The following is a 7500-nucleotide window of genomic DNA, read 5'->3' on the forward strand; positions in this document are numbered from 1 at the left end:
ACAGTGTGTTAATGATCCAATTAAAGAAGCGCCACATGATGGACCTTCTGCCCCTGTGTGGGAATCACTCATTACTGATCAATATATTGATCAATATATTCAATTCAATTCTCCTTTATTTGTAGAGCGCTTCTACAGTGTAGATTGTGTCAAAGCAGCTTCACACAGAAGATCATAGTGAATGTAAACAGTGTCGTTCAGTTCAGTTCAGTTCAGTTCAGTTCAGTTCAGTTCAGTTCAGTTCAGTTCAGTTCAGTGTGGTTTAATATTCACTACTGAGAGTCCAAACACTGAAGAGCAAATCCAACCATGCGCAGAATATAGCACTGTGCAAACTAAAACCACTGGGCCTGCTCTGATTGGTGGAGCCTCTGGGCTTTGTGCTGGGCCAGTTCTGATTGGTGGAGCCTCTGGGCTTTGTGCTGGGCCAGTTCTGATTGGTTGAGCCTCTGGGCTTTGTGCTGGGCCCGTTCTGATTGGTGGAGCCTCTGGGCTTTGTGCTGGGCCCGTTCTGATTGGCTGCTGTTAAGCGTGGAGTGGAAGTGCTGATTCTTGGCTTTCAGTGTGAGGAGCAATGAAAGAAGCTGTTGAGGTTTTACAGCCATGACGGATGAGCAGAAACATTCCTGGAGCTCCAGCTGAGCAGACCGTCAACACACACACACACACACACACACACACACACACGCACACACACACACACAGTTAACAACACAGACAACACTACACACCTCAGCATGAGTGAATAACTAATAACTAAGACAATAACTAAGTTTATAACTGAGATAGCTCAACTTCAGTGTCTGTTTTTGCATTTTGGATCAAAGTAATTAATTAAATGATCAGTTTAGAGTGTTTTTATATGAATATCATGATGTATAATCTAATCTACAGCATAAAATGCTACAATATTAAACACAAACACTTCGAGGATATGATATATAGACATTTTAATCTAATTAAAGTCAGTGAAGCGTGTTGCTGTTTATTATTATTTGACTTAAACGCAGCAGCAGTCTAGTGTATTATATTAAACACATTCATATTCAGACAATATCATCTATATCCTAACAACCTTTCAACAATCTCACTCATGCTCAGTTTATTATTACATCACGTGTGTGTGTGTGTGTGTGTGTGCGTGCGTGCGTGCGTGCGTGCGTGCATGCGTGCGTGCGTGCGTGCGTGCGTGCGTGCGTGCGTGCGTGTCTGTGTCTGTGTCTGTGTCTGTGTGTGTGTGTCTGTCTGTGTCTGTGTCTGTGTGCGTGTGCGTGTCTGTGTGTGTGTGTGTGTCTGTGTGTGTGTGTGCGTGTGTGTGTGCGTGTGTGTGTGCGTGTGTGTGTGTGTGTGTGTGTGTCTGTGTGTGTGTCTGTGTGTGTATATTTAAAAAATATTTACATGTATTAATACTTGTGTTTAAAGTTTTATTTTATAGTACACACACACACACACACACACACACACACACACACACACACACACACACACACACACACACACACACACAGACACACACACACACACACAGACACACTCACACAGAGATGTGGATGTGTGTGTTCAGAAGTACATATTAAATATGCGCAGTACACACACAGTTATGTCACTGCAATCCTTTATTTGGTTAGTGATTCGTCACGATTCCTCCTTTAACAGCGCTCATTACAGAGACGTGATGTGATGAGGAATTAAATAACTGTGGAAGTGTGATTGAATCTCCTCTGTCAGTGTCTGATTTGGGCCATGTGGTGTAATGTTTGTGTCCCCTAGATAGTGCTCTTCTAGTGTGCTGTGTGCTGACCTTCAGACTGTGTTTAAACACTGGACTAACAGCGTCTGACAGCTGACGGACACACAACAGCACAAATTACCCATCATCCACTCAGAGGCGTCAGCGGAGTCAACAAGCCTTCAGTCTGACAGCGTGTGTGTGTGTGTGTGTGTGTGTGTGTGTGTGTGTGTGTGTGTGTGTGTGTGTGTGTGTGTGTGTGTGTGTGTGTTTGCCAGACTCATGTTCGTTTATCTAACTGGTTAGTTGTGTCTCAGTGCTCTTCAGCTCAGTCTGATTAGTGTGTGTTAATCCAGTTAATCTGATCATTAATCAGTGAAGGAGACGCGGCTCAGACTACTGCCTGAACAAGTGCACTTCAGCTTTCCCCTTGATTCTGTGTGTCTCACTGAGTGTTTCTCATAGAGACTGAGGGACTGATGCTCTGTTTAACCAGTGTCTGGGCTCCAAGTCCTCTGTGAAGTGTGTTGAACTGAATCAATCTAATCAAATGACTCGAAAGAGCCTGAACTGAACCATGGTGTGCACCTGAATCAGCTCAGATGACTCGCTTCATTATTTTAGATTATTTGTTGATCTAGTTCAGTTTCCCTCACCGAATGAATCGGCTTAAATGACTCTCCCATTCACTGAATCAGCTCAAGTGACTCATTCACTCAATGGATCAGCTCAGGTGACTCACTGAATCGGCTCAGATAACACATTCACTGAATCAGCTAAGATGACTCACTCCTTCACTAAATCAGCTCAGATTACGTCCCCACTCATTGCAACAGCTCAAATGACTCACTCCTTCACTAAATCAGCTCAAATGACTCTCTACCTCATTGAATCAGCTTAGATGACTCCCTCCTTCACTGAATCTGCTCAGATGACTCCCTACCTCATTGAATCAGCTCAGGTGACTCGTTGAATCTTCTCAGATGAATTCCAGCATTAGCTCAAGTGACTCCCTCCCTCACTGAATCAGCTCAGATGACTCACTCCTTCACTGAATCTGCTCAGATGACTCCCTACCTCATTGAATCAGCTCAGGTGACTCGTTGAATCTTCTCGGATGACTTCCAGCATTAGCTCAAGTGACTACCTCCCTCATTGAATCAGCTCAGATGACTCATTGAATCAAATCAGATTGCTTCCAGCAATAGCTCAAGTGACTCCCTCCCTCATTGAATCAGCTCAGATGACTCATTGAATCAAATCAGATTGCTTCCAGCAATAGCTCAAGTGACTCCCTCCCTCATTGAATAAACTCGGATGACTCATTGAATCAAATCAGATGACTTCCAGCATTAGCTCAAGTGACTCCCTCCCTCATTGAATCAACTCGGATGACTCATTGAATCAAATCAGATGGCTTCCAACATTAGCTCAAGTGACTCCCTCCCTCATTGAATCAACTCAGATGACTCATTGAATCAAATCAGATGGCTTCCAGCATTAGCTCAAGTGACTCCCTCCCTCATTGAATCAACTCAGATGATTCATTGAATCAAATCAGATGGCTTCCAGCATTAGCTCAAGTGACTCCCTCCTTCATTGAATCAGCTCAGATGACTCATTGAATCAAATCAGATGGCTTCCAGCATTAGCTCAAGTGACTCCCTCCCTCATTGAATCAGCTCAGATGACTCACTCCTTCACTGAATCAGCTCAGGTGACTCCCTACCTCATTGAATCAGCTCAGATGACTCACCCACAAGCTCTTGCACTTGTAAAACACTCGCACATTTAACATTTATTAGCAAATGATTTCTGCAGTACTCCAGTATTGCTGTGCATCAGTCTAATTAGCATCTTCAGATGGAAACACAGCTATAGTGATGAGATGAGCATACTGAAGCTCTCCACAGTCAGGGATTCACCTCTGTTACTGAGAGTGTTTCTGCTGTTGTCCTTCAGTAAACCGTGAGCTGGTGCTGTCGATGCGTTCAGTCATTTGTCACACACACACACACACACACACACACACACACACACACACACGCGTCCTCTGTTATTCAGACTGATCTGTGACCTGCTCCACATTCACAGAGCGTTTGACCGAGTCCAGATCCATAAAGCCCAGTGCTTCAGGCCTAATGGTGTCCGGTCGATAGCGTGAAGCTTTTACCTCTGGAGTATAGAAGATCAATCACACACAGAGAATGTGCCGATTGACTGAGACCAAATGGAAAATGATCAACTCATTCCAGCATCAGCAGCAGCTCCTGTAAAAACACTGTAACATCAGTCAGATCTGAGGCCGCTTACTGCAGACGAGGGATGGAGACACACTGTAAAACCAGAAGCAGAACACTCTACTGCAGTGGAGTCGGGTTCAGCTGTGTTTAGGGTGTTAGGGTGTGGCATGTCTTTAGGGGGTCTTGCTTGTTTGTGTGTGGGTGTTGAGGTATTCTGGGTGCTTTAGAGTGTTTATGTCTGATTGTTGAGGTGTTGTGGATGTTGTTTTTTGGGGGAGTTTTAGGATGTTGTTAAGGGGTTCAGTTGTTTAGGAGTTTAGGATGTTGTTGTGGGATTTTGCTATTTTTTGGCTTGTTTTGATGTAGGTGTTGAGTTTGTTGAGTTGTTCTAGAGGGTTTTCAGGAGCCTTGTATGATGTGGTTGTTGAGGTGTCCATTCTTGTTTTTTGGCGATGTTTTTAGGATGTGGTTATTGTGTGGTTGTTGGTATTCTGGGTGTTTTGGGCTTGTTTCAGTGTAGATGTTGAGGTGTTTCTGGTGTTTTTAGGATGTGGTTATTGTGTGGTTGTTGGTATTCTGGGTGTTTTGGGCTTGTTTCAGTGTAGATGTTGAGGTGTTTCTGGTGTTTTTAGAAAGTTGTTGTTGAGGTGTTTTGATCTTATTTTGGGGGTGATTTTAAGCTGTGGTTGTTGAGGGGTTCTGTTGTTTAGGAGTTCAGTGTGTTTTTAGGAGGTTGTTGGTAATGTGCTAATGTTAATGTGTGATTGTTAAGGTGTTTCGGGTGTTTTTAGGAAGTGGCTGTTGACGTGTCCAGATGTTATTTGCGGTGTTTTTAGGATGTGGTTGTGTAGTTATCAGGGGCGTAGTGGACCTTTTAAAAGTGGGGGGGGGGGCTGTATGAGATCATATGTTCAAATAATTAATAATCACCTGTTTGTAAATGGTCTGTCTCTAAAAGTAAAGTGGACGAATCCCCCCGTCCCCCCTGGTTGCTACGCCCCTGGTGGTTATTGAGGGTTTTAGTTGTTTATGAGTTCAGGGTGTTTTTGCGAGGTTGTTGTGTGGTTGTTTAGGCGTTCTGGTTGTTTCTGTGTCGATGTTAAGGCGTTCTGTGCAGTTTAAGAAGCTGTTCTGCATGGTGTTTTGGTGTTGCTGTCTGTTTGTTGAAGTATTTGGATGGTTTTAGGCTGTTTCTGTGTGGTTGTTGAGGTGTTTGGATGTTTTTATGATTCTCTGCAGTTGTTGAAGTGTTCTAGTTGTTTTAGGGTGTTGCTGTGTTGTTATTGTTGAAGAGTTTGAGTGTTTTTAGCAGAGATGTATAGTAACGCAGTAGAACTACTTCACTACTGTACTTAAGTACTAAAAGGCAGTATCTGTACTTTACTGGAGTATTGTTTTTTTCTCCTACTTCCACTTTTACTTAAGTACATATTTTCGATGAGTTTAATACTTTTACTCCAATAGATTTTTTATGAGCTGCATCGTTACTCGTTACTAGAGGTGTCAAAATGGTGGATATCGGTTCAGTAATAGATCATAACGGGTTATTACGTACTGACCTCATTTATCTCCTATGTGCGGTGTCGCAATACTATGGCGAAGGACGGAGGCGCGAGGGCGAGTGAAGGCGGCACAGCACACGAGCCGCTATTTCACTACTACTGAGAAATGTTGTGAGACTCAACTGTTTATCTCCTCTTGGCTGTTAAAGCGATACTTGTGGATCCAGACCTGGGCGTGTATGAGGTGCAAGTTTTCTCCACTGTGTCTATTATAGATTACCTGTGATAACCGCGTATTATACATACATAGACTGTAACCGCGGCTGTTCTTCCCGCCATCAGTGAACAACGCTTTCATTTCTAAAGCCGATAGCAGCCCTTTCTGTTGAGAAGGTGAAGACAATAACTAATCAAAGGGGTGTAAGACCTCGCCTGTCAGCGTTTAAAAAGCAGGCGGGAGAATATTTACATTAGTTTATTTGCTATAAATGCTCATGCTGTCTTCTGTGCATGAGTTTTGTTTGATACATTCAGAAAGAGTGTTTTCTTTGAGCGGGTCAAATTAAGGGTACAGTTCATATATCTTACTGCTGTGTTAAAGGACACAATTTTATTACAAGTAACCATTTAACTGTCACACCAAGAAAACAATAGAATTTATTATTTATTGCATTTCTTAACTCCTAATGTCGCTAGTTAACACAATCAATACATTTTCCCCCAACACATCCCATAATTTCTAAAATATCAGCCTCTACCAAATGGTTGAGATGTTGGTTTATGGTAAAAGTACCAGAATGAATAAATATACTAGAAAAATATGAAGTTTAAGACCAATTTAATCAAAACATAATCAAAATGAAACATTTTTGAATACTAAATCATAGCCATAAGCCATAAAATATTTCAGATTTTCATTTAACACAGTAATATACACGTTTTCTTTTTTTACAATAAAATCAAAATCAAGTGAATTAGAACGTTCGTTTACAGCGTTTACAACCAGTAAATTGTGCTCCGAAAATGGGTTTCAATAGCGTTTTGAGTGGATTATGGACTGTTTTTGTGACACACAACTTTGAAAGGTGTGTGTTAAAGCTGTTATAATCTGTCAGATCTGTGGTTCAAGCGTGAGAGAAAAACAGTATTGTAAGTCATGTTTCTTTTGGTTCTGCTTAATGACGTGCCCCCAAAAAAGAGATTTAAAATAAACAAAACAATATGATGTCTTTTGACTGCATTCTTTAATAACTACATTACACAATACTTCTACTTTTACTTTCAGTACTTGAGTAGTAAATTTTGAAATAAACTACTTGCAATACTTAAGTACATAAAATGTTGAATACTTTAGTACTTCCACTTAAGTATGGTGCTTAAAGAGCACTTTTACTTCTACTCAAGTCACTTTTTGATAGAGTACTTGTACTTTTACTTAAGTCTGGGTCTCTAGTACTTTATACATCTCTGATTTTTAGTGAGTTGGTGTGCAGGTTCTTAGTAGTTTTGGGTGTTTTATGGTGTTGCTTGCTTTATTTTTCCTGTTGTTGAGGTGTGTGTGTGTTATTAGAGTGTTTCTGTATGATTATTATGATGTTCCAGCTGTTTTTAGGATGTTTCTGAGGTGTGTTTGAATATTGATGATCTGGCAGAGATCTGCGTTCCTCAGGCGTGTTTGAAGATCTGCAGATGAAAGTGTCCTGAAGCTGTCCTGTGAGCCGCATCTGCTTTTGAAGTTCACCTCAACATCTGTGTTCATTAGCACGCACACACACACACATGCACGCACGCACGCACGCACGCACGCACACACACACACACACACGCACACACACACACACACACACGCACGCACGCACACACACGTCTGATCATGATTCATCTGAATGTTTAACTACTTTACTTCTTCATTTGGATTCTCTTGTTGTACACTATACACTATCAGATTTTCAGTATTTGTTGATATGCTTTTACATTTCTCTGTATGCGAGTGTGTTTTATTGTGCGCCGTGTCTCCATGTCTGTC

Source organism: Danio aesculapii, chromosome 25, assembly GCF_903798145.1.
Source record: "Danio aesculapii chromosome 25, fDanAes4.1, whole genome shotgun sequence".
Taxonomy (NCBI): domain Eukaryota; kingdom Metazoa; phylum Chordata; class Actinopteri; order Cypriniformes; family Danionidae; genus Danio; species Danio aesculapii.